This window comes from Oncorhynchus nerka, linkage group LG6 (genome assembly GCF_034236695.1).
Source record: "Oncorhynchus nerka isolate Pitt River linkage group LG6, Oner_Uvic_2.0, whole genome shotgun sequence".
In the NCBI taxonomy this organism is placed as follows: Eukaryota; Metazoa; Chordata; class Actinopteri; order Salmoniformes; family Salmonidae; genus Oncorhynchus; species Oncorhynchus nerka.
This window is the reverse complement of record NC_088401.1, coordinates 55,492,661-55,510,543: the sequence shown is the minus strand read 5'-3', so window position 1 is coordinate 55,510,543 and position 17,883 is coordinate 55,492,661. Positions and strand designations below refer to the sequence as shown.

Sequence of the window (17,883 nt, the reverse complement as noted above, 5' to 3'; positions counted from 1 at the left end):
AATCTACATTTAATCAAATTTAAATTCAGAATGTAACACAAAATGTAGAAAAAGGGGTGTGAATATTTTCTGAAGGCACTGTATTAGGGGACAAACTGCTTGTCTATAAAAAAAAGACATAAATGCCTGGTTATTCTTCCTTCCCTTTCCTCCTACTCTCTCTCTTCTATCCCTCCCCCGTACAAGATATACTGTATATAGGACAGAGTGAAGGAGTTGCCTTGGCCAAGGACTTATACCAAAGTCAATCCAAAAGGGGATAGTCATAATGTCCCATTAAAAACACACTAAAATGTACTGTTTCACATTGAGAGCTAAGTTTGGCATGGAAAACAAGCCAGGCCAAAGTGATTCCCTTTTATCGTGCACATAAAAGTGGTGTCGAGCCGAAGCAAAGAAATTCAATGACAAAGGCATTTCATAGTGTCAGTGATTATATAAAATCAGCTACAGCATTAGGTTGAGTTAAAATAACATCAATTCTGAAATCAAAAGTCATATTTTCCATGTAAGGGAAAAAAAGCTAATCATTGCAATAACAACAAGCAAACAAATTTAAACATAGGAAACTCATATGAATTACCTTAGACTATCCTGTGTAGCTTATCAATAAACAGCCACCCAACAAGCCACTGGCAGAGGGGTGGGACAAAACTCATAACTCACCCACATCTTCAAATATCAGATGGACTTGACCAAATGCACTACTCATAGGAAGTAGGAACAACACACCTTTAAAATAAATCCCACTCAGAAATCTGACAGAGCTGATTAGCACACAATATTATATGTTATATATGTTTGAGACAACATTGTCGCAGCCTACCCAGCTATGTTAGAATTACAGTTAGTCCGAGCGTCTGAGCCAGCTGCATTTTGAGTGTAAAACATTGGGGTAGAGTCTGCACCTTTTCTCAAACAGGTCAGTATATTTATCAGAGGGTTTGCAGGATAATTTGCTCTACAATTTAATCGCTCACACCTCGTATTGAAAGGGTGTCTATGCATTGTAATCGCTGACGTTAAAATAAAATAAAACGTTATTCGTCACATACTTTGTAAGCAACAGGTGTAGACTAATAGTGAAATGCTTACTTACGGGCCCTTCCCAACAATGCAGAGAGAAAGAAAACAGAGAAATAATAGAAAAGTGGAACACGTAATAATAAAAGTAATAATAAATACACAATGAGTAATGATATATACACGGTGTACCAGTATCGAGTCGATGTGCAGGGGTACGAGGTCATTGAGTTAGATATGTACATATAACTAGGAATAAAGTGACTAGGCAACAGGATAGATAATAAACATTACCAGCAGCGTCTGTGATGAGTTAAAAAAGGTTTGTGCAAAAAGCGTTCATGCAGATAGTCTGGGTGGCGATTTGGTTAACTATTTAAGTAACTATTTAGCAGTCTTATGGCTTGGGGATAGAAGCTGTTCAAGGACCTGTTGATTCCACATTTTGTGCATCGGTACTGCTTGCTGTGTGGTAGCAGAGAGAACAGTTAATGACTTGGGTGACTGGAGTCTTTGACCATTTTTAGAGCCTTCCTCTGACACTGCGTGGTATAGAGGTCCTGGATGGCAGGGAACTCGGCCCCAGTGATGGGATAGTACATACTACCCTCTGTAGCGCCTTGTGGTCGGATGCCAAGCAGTTGTCATACCAAGCGGTGATGTAGCCAGTCAAGATGTTCTCAATGGTGCAGCTGTGTAACTTTTTGAGGATCTGAGGGCCCATGCCAAAACTTTTCAGCCTCCTGAGGGGGAACAGGCGTTGTCGTCCCCTCTTCCCAACTGTGTTGAAACCTGTCCTACGCGCAACCAAGATAAACACAGCAGAATAATCACTCACGGTTCTAAAAAACACTGTGTTGTTGGTTAAAACTTGCTATTCATGTTAAAAAAACAAGGAATGGGTTTCTTGGTCACAATATTCATAAAATAGTTTCCACAGTCACTCTGCGTACTGTTCAAAAGGTTTTTGTGTGCCCTGCTTACAGTCCATGACCCTAGTCCAGTCTGCATGAGAAGGACCCTGAAGAGGCAGTAAGTTTGTTTTGAGCTGCTCTAAAATGTCTGTATTGGTTTCATTGTCAAACATTGTCATCCGTGGTTCTGTTTGAAATTTCACTTGGAATTGAGAGCAGAAGTACTTGCCATACATCTCACATTTCTAGACCATACGCATTGTATTGGGTCTTCACCTGTTCACACCGTGGTGTGAATGGAGATTTCACTGGGTTCACTATTATTTTGGTGAGACGTGAACTGTTAAACGATGCAAAAGGACAGACTGTGCCTGCATTGTTTGTCATTGTCGTATTGACTGAAACACGAGCTGCTGTTGCCTTAAATGGACTCGCTAGTCCATGAGAAGTGTGACACCGGCTGGGAGTTTGAATATGGGGGCGGCAGAACATGTGTCTTGGGGTGCTGCTGTGCTCTCCACAGTCGCCTGAAAAGCCAACACCACTATTGTTGTCTGAAATGTCACCAGTACCTGAATGGTCGGCCTCAAAGCAGAGCTGTTTCCAAAGTGTCACCTCTCGCTCTTAGGAGCATTTTGCATTTTCAACATTTTTTACTCATGTTTCTTTTCCCGAGAAAAGTTTTGGAAACGCGTCTCATTAGAGAAGAGTTCCAAAAGGTGTATCTTTTCCTTATCTGCCTTCAAATGCTGTAAGCAAGTGCACACGAACCTCTAGAATTTCTCCGCCTCCTTGTGATGCATGCCAATTGTTTGCTAGGAATCAAGTATTTCATAGCTTTCAAATTAATATTAAGGCCATTCTTATCTTTCTTGATCAGCTTTTGGGACAAATTATTAATATGAGATTTCCCGAACTGAAAAAGGTCTGTAGCTTACACCTTATCCATTGTATAGTTTAGGTGTTCCTTATAGATCAGAGAATCAAATGGAATTATCGATCAAAACTTTCTACAGACCGCTGGGTATACAACACTGAAGGATACGTCAATCCTCTCCATTAGATCTTTACATGCAAATGGGGACTTTTCCAAATTGCAAAAAGCTTAAAATTATAATGAAATCACCCACGCCGGACCGGATTTATAAAGTTATTAATATAATCCACAAATTCCTAATGATATATCACTGGGGGCCACGCTTTACTGTACTGTAGTGATACATAATGTATAACAATCTACATTTGATAAACCTACAGTTATGGTCAGAAGTTTACATACACTTAGGTTGGAGTCATAAAAACTACTTTTTCAACCACTCCACACATTTATTGTTAACAAACTATAGTTTTGGCAAGTCGGGGAGGACATCTACTTTGTGCATGATACAAGTAATTTTTTCAACAATTGTTTCTGAGACAGATTATTTCACTTATAATTCACTGTATCACAATTCCAGTAGGTCAGAATATCACATACACTAAGTTCACTGAGCCTTTAAACAGCTTGGAAAAATCCAGAAAATTATGTCAAAGCTTTAGAAGCTTTTGTTGGGATAATTGATATAATTTGAGTCAATTGGAGGTGTACCTGTGGATGTATTTCAAGGCCTACCTTCAAACGCAGTGCCTCTTTGCTTGACATCATGGAAAAATCAAAATAAATCAGCCAAGACCTCAGAAAAACAATTGTAGACCTCCAAGTCTGGTTCATCCTTGGGAGCAATTTCCAAACACCTGAAGGTACCACGTTCATCTGTACAAACAATAGTATGCAAGTATAAACACCATGGGACCAAACAGCCAAGCAGGAAGGAGACGTGTTCTGTCTCCTAGAGATGAACGTACTTTGGTGCCAAAAGTGCAAATCAATCTCAGAGCAACAGCAAAGGACCTTGTGAAGATGCTGGAGGAAACAAGCACAAAAGTATCTGTATCCACAGTAAAACGAGTCCTATAGCGACATAACCTGAAAGGCCGTAAGAAAGGAAGATGCCACTGCTCCAAAACCACCATAAAAAGGCAGACTACGGTTTGCAACTGCTCATGGGTACAAAGATCGTACTTTTTGGAGAAATGTCCTCTGGTCTGATGAAACAAAAATAGAACTGTTTGGCCATAATGACCATCGTTATGTTCGTAGGAAAATGGGGGACGCTTGCAAGCTGAAGAACACCATCCCAACCATGAAGCACGGGGGTGGCAGCATCATGTTGTGGGGGTGCTTTGCTGTATGAGGGACTGGTGAACTTCACAAAATAGATGGCATCATGAGGAAAGAAAATGACGTGGATATATTGAAGCAACATCTCAAGACATCCGTCAGGAAGTTAAAGCTTGGTTGCAAATGTGTCTTCCAAATGGACAATGACCCCAGCATACTTCCAAGGTTGTGGAAAAATGGCTCAAGGTATTGGAGTGGCCATCACAAAGCCCTGACCTCAATCACACTGAAAATTTGTGGGCAGAACTGAAAAGGCGTGTGCGAGCAAGGAGGCCAACAAACCTGACTCAGTTACACCAGCTCTGTCAGGAGGAACGGGCCAAAATTCAACTTATTGTGGGAAGCTTGTGGAAGGCTACCCGAAACGTTTGACCCATTTTAAAGGCAATGCTACCAAATACTAATTGAGTTTATGTAAACTTCTGACCCACTGGGAATGTGATGAAAGATATAAAAGCTGAAATAAATCCTTCTCTCTACTATTATTCTGACATTTCACATTCTTAAAATAAAGTGGTGATCCTAACTGACCTAAGACAGGGAATTTTTACTCTGATTAAATGTCAGGAATTGTGAAAAACTGAGGTTAAATGTATTTGGCTAAGGTGTATGTAAAATTCCGACTTCATAATAATAATGCAAGCATTATTTAATAACTTTGTAAAATGTTTGAAATCACATACACGGTATAAAGCTTAAGTTACAAGGCAATACGGACATGAACATAGCATTCACAGTCCAGGCATATAGATAGTCAGGTTTATCACATTTAGATTGCTAAAGCTGCAATATGTAACTTATTGGGTGACCTGACAAAATTCACATAGAAATAAGAGTTATAGATCTGTCATTCTCATTGAAAGAAAGGCAAGTCTATGAAGCGGTAGGTAGATCTTTTCTATGTTTGCTAATTCTATGCTTCCCATTCTTAAGTTTGGTTTGTGCATAATTTACTTTTGGTTTTGTACACCATGTTCAACCACCTGAAAATACCATATTTTGGGTTATTGAAAGGATATTTAACAGCGGTTTAGATGGTACAATGATTCTTGTTTTGTAACAAACTGAAATTAGACAAACTATTAGAATTTTGGCAACCATGAAATGGCGGAGTGATTTCTAAGTATTGCACCTTTAAATACTATTTAGCACTACAGTGAAAGTGCACGGCAATGAGCTTGATGCTCCTTTCCAATAGATATCAAAGGTCTTATTCTGGTGACCCGTTTGAATTTTGTTTTGCGGAAACACACCTCTGGTGAGAAAATGTACATATTTTCTTTATCGGGTGGAAACGTAGCTAGTATGTTCTATGTATGTGCTGAAATGATTGGAACCCTTGATAAAGATGAGCAAAAAAGACTGTATAAAATAAATCATATAAATACTGAGCTACATTGTATGCTCAACATATTTTGGAATGTTCTTGTTCTATACTAATACAATTTCTCATAGAAAGATAATTTGTTTAACAAGTAATTTTATTGGCACCCTCAAGATTCTTATGAATAAAATGAAACAAAATAACATCTACATTAATTAACATCAACTTTTTTTTTAAATTAACCTCAACTTAAGGTCAAAAGGCTTCCTTATGGTGTTGCCTGTGCTCCAGCTATTTTTCAGAAAATTGTGGATCAGATCCTATAAGGTAATGGGGTAATCTGCTGTCTTGGAGATACACTTATCACAGGGCATGACACAGAAGAGGAAATTAGATATTTTGAAGAAAGTGCTCAAAAGACTCAAAGTCTGCAATCGGAAGGTTAAAAGAGAGAAATGTTCTTTCTTCCAGAACAGCGTAGCCTATCTAGGTCATGTGATAGATGCAGAGGGGATACACCCCATGAAACACAAAACTGAAGCTATTGAGAAGGCTCCCATTCCTACAAACACCACTGAGCTCAGATCTTTTCTTTCATTACTTAACTATTATGGCAAATTCATTCCAAATCTGTCTACCATAGTTAAGCCTATGACTGCTCTACTGCAGAAAGAAGTGAAATGGGAATGGTCACAGAAAAGCCAAAGGAGGAAGCTAAGAGACATCTACTTCCTAGCCAGGTGTTGGTTCACTACAACCCGGAGCTACCGCTCATACTTGCCTGTGATGCTTCAACGGTAGGAACTGGCTCTGTTGTATCTGCTGTCATGTTGGAAATAAACCGTCTTCCTGATGTTTATGCTTTATACTGTCGAGTTCTCTTTGCAATAGCTAAAAATAACCTTCTTCATTTAACCAGGAATGCAACAACTAGCATTATCAATCTGTTATTACCTGAGCGTATAGACTGGGAGGATTGTCTCTTGAGGTTGGTAGTATTTCCAGTGGAAATGTTGCATTTGGTCTTGTTTGAATCCACACAATAAGTAAAGTGGGAGCTTGTACCACCAGGAGACTAGCCATGGTGTCTGCCTTATTTGCATCAATGATTTGTTGCAGCCAGATTGGAGAATGGCTGGGAGAGAGGTGACTAGTAAATTACCTGGGCCTCGTTTCCCAGTTACGATGTAACTTAATCATTATAATGACCGGATGAATCAGTATTTACCAGATGAATCAGTATTTACGAGCCAACTTTTTAAGAGTGTGACCCAAACAAGCACGTGGAGAGAACGTTCACTAAGTGTGTTGTTAAACCATGTGTCAAAACTGATATGATCGAAAGAATATCAGTGCTGGGCCCAGATTCACAAAACACTTATTTTGCAAAAACTTAAGAAGTTCATTAAGAAAAAAAAAGAAAGTACATAAGATTAGTGAAATTCCTCAACAGTATCTTAAGATTTAATGATTTTCTTATGAACTTCTCAAATATCTTCTTACAAATCTTCTTACGATGCTTGTTGCTAGGCAACCATTTTAGCTAGCTATCTAGCTAGCAATGGCAATCATGTTAGCATATTTCTTACTCAAATCTAAATCAAATCAATTTATTTATAAAGCCCTTCTTACATCAGCTGATATCTGCTGATATAAGTGCTGTACAGAAACCCAGCCTAAAACCCCCCAAAACAAGCAATGCAGTTGTAGAAGCACGGTGGATAGGAAAAACTCCCTAGAAAGGCCAGAACCTAGGAAGAAACCTAGAGAGGAACCAGGCTATGAGGGGTGTCCAGTCCTCTTCTGGCTGTGCCTGTTCATAGATGACCAGCAGGGTCAATTAATAATAATCACAGTGGTTGTCGAGGGTGCAACAGGTCAGCACCTCAGGAGTAAATGTCAGTTGGCTATTCATAGCCAATCATTCAGAGTATCTCTACTGCTCCTGCTGTCTCTAGAGAGTTGAAAACAGCAGGTCTGGGACAGGTAGCACGTCCGGTGAACAGGTCGGGGTTCCATAGCCGCAGGCAGAACAGTTGAAACTGGAGCAGCAGCACGGCCAGATGGACTGGGGACAGCAAGGAGTCATCAGGCCAGGTAGTCCTGAGGCATGGTCCTAGGGCTCATGTCCTCCGTGAGAGAGAAGGAAAGAAAGAAAGAATTAGAGAGAACATATTTAAATTCACACAGGACACCGGATAAGACAGGATAAATACTCCATATATAACAGACTGACCCTAGCCCCCCGACACATAAACTACTGCAGCATAAATACTGGAGGCTGAGACAGGAGGGTTCGGGAGACTCTGTGGCCCCATCCGACGATATCCCCGGACAGGACCAAACAGGCAGGATATAACCCCACCCACTTTGCCAAAGCACAGCCCCCACACCACTTGAGGGATATCTTCAACCACCAACTTACCATCCTGAGACGAGGCCGAGTATAGCCCACAAAGATCTCCGCCACGGCACAACCGAAGGGGGGCGCCAACCCAGACAGGAAGATCACATCAGTGACTCAACCCACTCAGGTGACGCACCCCTCCTAGGGACAGCATGGAAGAGCACCAGTAAGCCAGTGACTCAGCCCCTGTAATAGGGTTAGAGAGGGGAACCGGCCAGGCAGAGACAGCAAGGGTGGTTCGTTGCTCCAGTGCCTTTACGTTCACCTTCACACTCCTGGGCTAGACTACACTGATTCATAGGACCTACTGAAGAGATGAGACTTCAATATAGACTTAAAGGTTGAGACCGAGTCTGCGTCTCTCACATGGGTATGGAGACCATTCCATAAAAATGGAGCTCTATAGGAGAAAGCCCTGCCTCCAGCTGTTTGCTTAGAAATTCTAGGGACAGTTAGGAGGTCTGCGTCTTGTGACCGTAGTATACATGTAGGTATGCACGGCAGGACCAAATCAGAGAGATAGGTAGGAGCAAGCCCATGTAATGCTTTGTAGGTTAGCAGTAAAACCTTGAAATCAGCCCTTGCCTTAACAGGAAGCCAGTCTAGAGAGGCTAGCACTGGAGTAATATAATCAAGACTGAAACTTTCAGATTAAGTTTGTGAGTGAATTAAAAATGTTCAATTGCTTTCATGAGCATTTTCTCTCACTGCACTGAGTTTAAGAAAATGGTTTAGCTATCTTGGAATTAAGAACATTTCCAATAACTTTATTTTCATGAATCTAATTTCTTCTTAACTTTTTGCTTGAGAAACATAATACATAGCGCAATAACATTTCCAATAACCTTTTTGAGAAATAGCAAACGTGCTTCACTTTCTTCTTAAGTCTATAGTGAAGGATAAAATGGCCGTTAAGAAGAAATGTCTTCTTCAGAAGGTTTAGTGAATCTGGCTCTCGGATCAGCTTTCTCCTTTCAAATCTTACCTTAACATAGAAATATACCACAATACTGTTGCGCCTTCTTCACCACACTGTCTGTGTGGGTGGACCATTTCAGTTTGTCAGTGATGTGTACGCCAAGGAACTTACAACCTTCCACCTTCTCCACTGCTGTCCCGTCGATGTGGATGGGGGGTGCTCCCTCTGGTGTTTCCTGAAGTACACGATCATCTCATTTGTTTTGTTGACGTTGAGTGAGAGGTTATTTTCCTGACACCACACTCCGAGAGCCCTCACCTCCTCCCTGTAGGCTGTCTCGTCATTGTTGGTAATCAGCCCTACTAATGTTGTCATCTGCAAACTTGATGATTGAGATGGAGGCGTGCATGGCCACTCAGTCAAGGGGGAGAACTGGGAGTCAAGGAAGGGGTCTGAGTACGCACCCGTGTGGGGCCCATTGTTGAGGATCAGTGAGGTAGCGATATTGTTACTTACTTTCACCACCTGGAGGCGGCCCGTCAGGGTGTCCAGGACCCAATTGCACAGGGCAGGGTTAAGACCCAGAGCCTCAAGCTTAATGATGAGCTTGGAGGGTACTATGGTGTTGAATGCTGAGCTATAATAATTTAACAGCATTCTTACATAGGTATTCCTCTTGTCCAGATGGGATAGGGCAGTGTGCAGTCTGATGGCGATTGCATCGTCTGTGGACTTATTGAGGTGGAATTGAAATTGAAGTGGATCAGGGGTGACAGGTAAGGTGGAGGTGATATGATCCTTGACTAGTCTCTCAAAGAACTTCATGATGACAGAAGTGAGTGCTACAGGGCGAAAGTAATTTAGTTCAGTTAGCTTTGCATTCTGGGTACAGGAACAATGGTGGCCATGTTGAAGCATGTGGGGACAGCAGACTGGGATAGGTAGCAATTGAATATGTCTGTAAACACACCAGCCAGATGCTTGGAGGACGCGGCTAGGGATGCAGTCTGGGCCGGCAGCCTTGCGAGGATTAACACGTTTAAACGTCTTACTCACATCGGCCACAGAAAAGGAGAGCCCACAGTCCTTGGTAGCGGGCTGCGTTGGTGGCACTGTATTATCCTCAAAGTGGCAAAGGAAGACTTTTCTGGAAGCAAGACTTCGGTGTCTGTGTTGTGGCTGGTTTTCCTTTTGTAGTCTGTGATTGTCTGTAGACCCTGCCACATACGTCTCGTGTTTGAGCTGTTGAATTGCAACTCCACTTTGTCTCTATACCGACATTTTCCTTGTTTGATTGCCTTGCGGAGGGAATAACTACAATGTTTACATTTGGCCATATTCCCATGTCCCTGCATGGTTAAATGCAGGGACACGCGCTTTCAGTTTTGCGTGAATGCCGCCATCTATCCATCGTTTCTGGTTAGGGAAGGTTTTAATAGTCACAGTAAGTGCTACATCTCCTATACACATCTTTAAAATCTCACTCACAGAATCAGTGTATACGGTTGAAGTCGGAGGTTTACATACACCTTAGCCAAATACATTTAAACTCAGTTTTTCACAATCCCTGATATTTAATTCTCATAAAAATTCCTTGTTTTAGGTCAGTTAGGATCACCACTTTATTTTAAGAATGTGAAATGTCAGAATAATAGTAGAGAGAAAGATTTATTTCAGCTTTTATTTCTTTCATCACATTCCCAGTGGGTCAGAAGTTTACATACACTCAATTAGTATTTGGTAGCATTGCCTTTAAATTTGGGTCAAACGTTTTGGGTAGCCTTCCACAAGCTTCCCACAATAAGTTGGGTGAATTATGGCCCATTCCTCCTGACAGAGCTGGTGTAACTGAATCAGGTTTGTAGGCCTCCTTGCTCGCACACGCTTTTTCAGTTCCGCCCACAAATTTTCTATAGGATTGAGGTCAGGGCTTTGTGATGGCCACTCCAATACCTTGACTTTATTGTCCTTAAGCCCTTTTGCCATATGGCTTAACTTTGGAAGTATGCTTGGGGTCATTGTCCATTTGGAAGACCCATTTGCGGCCAAGCTGACTGATGTCTTGAGATGTTGCTTCAATATATCCACATAATTTTCTTTCCTCATGATGCCATCTATTTTGTGAAGTGCACCAGTCCCTCCTGCAGCAAAGCACCCCCACAACATGATGCTGCCACCCCCGTGCTTCACGGTTGGGATGGTGTTCTTTGGCTTGCAAGCCTCCCCCTTTTTCCTCAAAACATAACGATGGTCATTATGGCCAAACAGTTATATTTTTGTTTCATCAGACCAGCTGACATTTCTCCAAAAAGTATGATCTTTGTCCCCATGTGCAGATGCAAACCGTAGTCTGGCTTTTTTATGGTGGTTTTGGAGCAGTGCCTTCTTCCTTGCTGAGCGGCCTGTCAGGATATGTCAATATAGGACTAATTTTACTGTGGATACAGATTATTTTGTACCTGTTTCCTCCAGCATCTTCACAGGGTCCTTTGCTGTTGTTCTGGGATTGATTTGCACTTTTCGCACCAAAGTACGTTCATCTCTAGGAGACAGAACGCATCTCCTTCCTGAGCAGTATGACGGCTGTTTGGTCCCATGGTGTTTATATTTCCGTACTATTGTTTGTACAGATGAACAAGGTACCTTCAGGTGTTTGGAAATTGCTCCTAAGGATGAACCAGACTTGTGGAGGTCTAAAAACAATTGAGGTTTTGGCTGATTTCTTTTTGATTTTCCCATGATGTCAAGCAAAGAGGCACTGAGTTTGAAGGTAGGCCCTGAAATACATCCACAGGTACACCTCAAATTGACTCAAATGATGTCAATTAGCCTGTCAGAGGCTTCTAAAGCCATTACATAATTTTCTGGAATTTTACAAGTTGTTTTAAGGCACAGTCAACTTTGTATTTCTACACTTCTGACCCACTTGAATTGTGATACAGGGAATTATAAGTGAACTAATCTGTCTGTAAACAATTGTTGGAAAAATTACTTGTGTCATGCACAAAGTACATGTCCTAACCGACTTGCCAAAACTATAGTTTGGGAACAAGAAATGTGTGGAGTGGTTGAAAAACGAGTTTTAATGTCTCCAACCTAAGTGTATGTAAACTTTCGACTTGAACTGTAAGTCAATATTATTCTCTGAGGCTACCCAGAACACATCCCGGTCTGCGTGATCAATGTTGAAGCATGGATTCCGACTGGTCAGACCAGCATTGAATTTTTCTAAGCACGGATACTTCCTGTTTGAGTTTCTGTTGAGTTTCTATTGTTATTTTACTGTTGCGGTTTAATGATGAGTTCATTTTTTTCTTAACAATTTGTCTTGAACTGCTTTATAAATGCTTATAAATTGTTGTGAATGTTTATACATGCTGTAATAATACTGTTGTGATAACATATTATTTGTAAATAGCTGCTTTACAAGTTCGAGAAATGATACTTCACACTTGGAAAATCATTAAGTTAAAAAGCTTATATTCTACTTTGTTATTTTATTTTTAAAAACATGAACCCTCATGTTCTATACAAACTTGACTCTGTTTACTTTTGAAAATAACTTGTAGCCAGATCATGAAACCAGATCATGAAGGCAATTTCCCAGCCCTGTGAAGGTAGAGGAGAGGCTGTGCAAACAGTTACAATTACAGTGGAGACTGCTAAGTTACAATTACAAACTGTTCCGCTAAGTAATCTTGCAATGGTATTACCAATATCATTGGGAGCTTCAGTGCCCTCAGAACTGCTAGACAGCAGAACAACTTCACAGAGAACCAGACCAGGTACTTACCTAATACAAAGTGATAGTACGCAGCCTGTTTGTATAGAGCAAGAAATGTAAGGGTCAAGTAGGACCCAATCCCCAACAGCCAAGCCAACCCTGAGCATGCTATCTTCTATCTCAGGGGTTTGTACTTCAGGAAGACCACAGTGTGGACCACTGCCAGCTAGCGCTCCACACAGGTACAGGACTGGGACAGGGGCCGGCCAGTGTAGACCTGCAGCAAACTTAATAGCTTGTGGTATAACACTTCCAAGGACATATTGGTCCAGATGACTCAAGGCAGCGCACATGCAGCAGAGGATCTCAGACACAGACAGGTTGAGAGCGAAGAAGTTAAAGGCCACCAGTTTTTTCCGATAGGTCACTTGCAGCCAAAAGACAGACATTGGTGGGGAGACTCAGGATGATGTTGGTTACTCCGAAGACAGAGTAGAGATTCCAATGGACAGTGGAAGCAATGGTGAAGTTTGCTGATGTAGAAGTGTTCATCTCTTTGATATTCCAGTGGTTTCAGTTGACACTGTGAAAAGATACAAAAATATATTTGGTTTGTTTTTTTAATAAGTATTCAGGATAAAAGAACACTTCACACTGCACGATAGAAAAGTCACACCTCGATTGAAGGAGTATTCTCTGTTTGCTTTAATGTGCTGAACAAATCTAAACCTTTGTTCCGCTTGATCACACCTGTGCATTCATAATTTTATAATCCGCTACAAATTCTTTACCTGGAGCACAGTATGCAAAAGAGGAAAGCCAGTAATAACAACCAGTGATACTTGTCCATCGTTAAAAATCAGTCCTGGTTATGAGCAGGGTATCATATGTCAGCGATTATATGTAAAGAGTTCCTAATCTCCTAGGTGGTTTCTCAACAGCAAAACATACAGAATGCTGCAGCACGGGTACTGACAAAGACCAGAGCACACTTTACACCTGTTTTAAGGTCTCTGTACTGTAAAACATACAGAATGCTGCAGCACGGGTACTGACAAAGACCAGAGCACACATTACACCTGTTTTAAGGTCTCTGTACTGTAAAACATACAGAATGCTGCAGCACGGGTACTGACAAAGACCAGAGCACACATTACACCTGTTTTAAGGTCTCTGTACTGTAAAACATACAGAATGCTGCAGCACGGGTACTGACAAAGACCAGAGCACACATTACACCTGTTTTAAGGTCTCTGTACTGTAAAACATACAGAATGCTGCAGCACGGGTACTGACAAAGAACAGAGCACATATTACACATGTTTTAAGGTCTCTGCACTGGCTGCCTGTGAGTTTTAAAATGCATTTTAGATGATTCTATTGGTTTTTAAATCAGTCCACGATTGTGCACCCCAATACATGTCAGACATGCATTTAAGTTATGTACTTAGTATGTCCCTCAGGTCCTCTGGCACTGTCCTTTTAAATATCCCAAAGCCTAGGCCCAAGAGGCATGAAGAGGCAGCCTTTAGTTATTATGCCCCCAGCCTCTGGAATAGCCTGCCAGAGAACCTGAGGGAGGCCGAAACTCTGAACATATTTAATAGATATCTTAAAACACACCTTGTTAGCTTCGCTTTCCTTAGGAAGCTTTTTAGTCGTTCAGTTTTTATTGTTATTCTTTCGTTTTTTATCCACCGTGTTTGTTGTAAGTTGTTATTTTCCTTCTGTGAAGCACATTGTGTTGCATTCCATGTCTGAAATGTGCTGTTTAAATTCAGATTGATTTGATTTACCGGTCCATGAATCATTGCCCTTTGACAGAGTTGATGACCTAGAGGCTGTGACCAGTACACAGACATGTAGGGACCTAGAAACAGGCCTTAACTTGTGTCTGTAAATAACTTTGTGTTAAATTCACTGGAGTGATTTTAACCAGAACTAAACGCTGTGTCCGGTCTTAAAAGCAGTGAGAGAAGCCTAGTTTATTATCTAAACAAGAAGAAAGGAAAAACCTTCTTCCATTTCTCCTTCCAGCTTAATGCTTTGAATCTATATTAAGCGTAATTTAACTGGAGAGTGACATTTTGGCCATGTACCTCATACTGTCATTGGCGATTGTCATTTATCTGACTTGACCAATTCAATTCCAAGTAGGTCATTCTATACCAGCTGCAATGAACAAATGTGAAAAAACATTCAAATCTGACCCAACTTAGCTAAACAATTAATGGAAAATAAAATCACATGGGAAATCAAAAAATCTCCGTCCTGACATATGACACCAGGCACTTTGTCAACAAACGTCCAAAATAAATGGTGTTAGATACTACATAAACCATGTTAAATCATCTGCCACTATGTGATGTGTCTCTGTACAGTGCAGGGGTCAAGCCCACCTGTGAACATCTAAACAGGATGGAATAGATTCAGTGTGATGTTGTGTTTAAAGAATACTGGAGCATCTCTCCAACTCACAACACCATGAGCAGGTGCACAGCACGGAGGCCAAAAATACCCACCACCCGTCATCTGAAAAACATCCAACTGTTAAATCAATCGTCGGGGAGGACATACAACATCTGTTAGATTTCATCAGCGAGAAGAGAGGGGGCTTTGAGGTTTTACAGCGCCTCTCGCTTGCTATCTCGCAGTCTTGTGCTCCAACAGCACAGACCGGCAGAAATGTGACACATTGTACCGCAGTTTAGCTTTCAATAAAAATGGTCTCTATATCAATGATGCAAATGTCAAGAATATAGGCGTCTATACGACTAGTATAATAAAGTGCAACTATTTCAGTGGTGTCATTCATAACAGAAATCCCAAAACCTTGTCCCAACTAACAGTGCTGATAAAAGAAATTGCATGGACAAAAGTATGGTGGCCCATAAGATGGCAGCACTGATAAGGGTGTACGTCTTGCCAGTTCCTGCTCGCCTTTCCTTTTTTTATGGCTATTTTATGTTCATTATTGTTTGTGCAATAATTTCCTACGACCAACAAAACACTTCTGGATCCTGAATCAGAAGCTACACACTTATTTCTCAGCCTCCCAGATCTGGAATAATACATTGGCTTACCTGTTGCTGCCTACCAAGATGACCTAAGGCAACGGCAGCGACAAAGAACAGTAAGGAAAGGGACTCCAAGCTAGGCTGAAAAGACAGCCTACACGGCCACCTCTTCCTAGTATCCTTATGACTCAAGTCCAATCACTGGTAAATAAAATGTGTGAACTCAAAGCAAGGCTTCAATTGCAGAAGGACATCAGGGAATGCTGTAGCTTTGCTTTTATAAAGACGTGGCTTAACGGACTATACACTCGACTCTGCTATTTCAACCAGACGTCTTCTCCATCTTTGGTAAGGGTACCAAAGTTGAAAACATTGCAAGCTCCTGTTAAGCCTACCTGGAGTTTCTGATGCCAAAATGCCGACCCCACTATATGCAGAGGGAATTCACATGTGTTATTATCACAGCTGGGTACATCCCGCCACAAGCAAACACCAAGGCGGCACTCAGAGAACGGTACAAGATCATTAGCCAGGAAGAATCCTTTTAATGTTGCGGGTGACTTTAACCAAGCTCATCTAAACACATTTTCCCCAAATATCACCAACATGTATCCTTCCCCACACGAGGATTCACCGTGCTTGACTAAGTATACACAAACATCAGCAACTCATAAAAAGCCATCCCCTGCCCCCACTTCAGCCAATCAGAACACGTCTCTTTGTTCCTACTCCCTGGCTACAAGCATCAACTCGAGGGAGCCACCAACACAGAGAATAGTGAGGCGCTGGACAGAGGAGGCAGACTCAATGCTGCATTATTGTTTTGAGAGTACTGATTGGAATATGTTCATAGATTAATACACCCAGGACTCATCCATCAACATTAAGAATTATACATCAGTCACAGGCTTCATGAGGAAATGTGTTGATGAAGTTGTACCCACAATAACAATTCCGGACGTACCCCAACCAAAAACCTTGGATGAATGGAGATATTGGTACCAGATGGCATCCCTGGCTGCTTCCTCAGTTTGTGCTGACCAGCCCATGGGCATCTTCTCAGACATCTTCAACCTGTCCCTGTCCCAAACTGTAGTCCCTACCTGCTTTAAGAAGAGTACCATCGTCCCAGTGTCCAAAAACAACAATGTGACTTGCCCAAATGACTATCGCCCCATCGCACTCACTTCGGTCATCATGAAGTGCTACTAGAGGCTGGTCATGGCCCACATTTTTTCCCTCATCAATCTACACACAATACCCATAATGACAAATCAAAAAAACGTTTTTTAGAAATGTTTTCAAATGTATTAAAAATAAAAAACTTTACTCAGCACTTTGTTGAAGCAACTTTGGCAGCGATTACAGCTTCGAGTTGTCTTGGGTATGACGCTACAAGCTTGGCATACATTTATTTGGGGCGTTTCCTCTCAAGCTCTGTCTGTTTGGATGGGGAGTGTCACTGCACAGCTATTTACAGGTCTCTCCCAAGATGTTCGATCGGGTTCAAGTCCGGGCTCTGGCTGGGACACTCAAGGACATTCGGAGACTTGTCCCAAAGCCACACCTGCGTTGTTTTGACTGTGTGCTTAAGGTTGTTATCCTGTTGGAAGGTGAACCTTCGCCCAAGTCTGAGGTCCTGAGCGCTCTGGAGCAGGTTTTCATCAAGGATCTCTCTGTACTTTGCTCCGTTCATCTTTCCCTTGCTCCTGATTAGATCCGCTGAAAAACATCCCCACAGCATGATGCTGCCACCACCATGCTTTACTGTAGGGATGGAACTTAAAGATGGAGCCGGAGGGTAGGGTTGCCATCTTATCGGCTCTTTACCAACCATGCTATTTTGTTGTTGTTTTTTCGCGTTGGTCGTAACTTCTTTTGTACATAATGTTGCTGCTACCGTCTCTTATGACTGAAAGGAGCTTCTGGACAACTGGGATAACTCACCTCAAATTGCATGAGTTACTCTGAAGACAAAAATGAGAACACAGTCATTTTATAATTCACACACACACACACACACACACACACACACACACACACACACACACACACACACACACACACACACAGGTTCTCATTATCTTCTGCATGCCTAGCCATTTATAGCCGTTCCTCCCCTCCCTAGATTAGAGGGGCCTTGGAAGGGGCCTCTTTCCTGTTGTCAGTTTTCAGAGTTATAACTAGGTCATCTGTAGTTCAGTTGCCCTTTGTTGTCTCAACTATACATTTCTCACCTTGCTACATAGTAACACAATGTTTTTTGTCTTACACACACATTATTGGATTATAATCTTATAATTCTAATATATTTCACACAGTTATACAGTTTCA

At 41.5% G+C, this 17,883-nt stretch overlaps 1 long non-coding RNA gene across 3 annotated transcripts; it reads right to left on the bottom strand.

Moving 5' to 3' along the window:
- Window positions 1-4,789: 4,789 nt before the first annotated feature.
- LOC115121925 (uncharacterized) lies at window positions 4,790-17,526 on the bottom strand. Of its 3 annotated transcripts, none has more exons than XR_003862381.2 (3): window positions 16,514-17,526; window positions 12,602-13,115; window positions 4,790-7,612 (listed from the first exon to the last, which is right to left on the bottom strand). It is a non-coding gene; the product is annotated as an uncharacterized LOC115121925 (long non-coding RNA). The 3 variants fall into 3 exon arrangements; XR_003862382.2 differs by lacking the exon at window positions 16,514-17,526 and adding an exon at window positions 15,945-16,504; XR_003862383.2 differs by lacking the exon at window positions 16,514-17,526 and adding an exon at window positions 15,616-15,938.
- Between the last annotated feature and the right edge of the window lie 357 nt (window positions 17,527-17,883).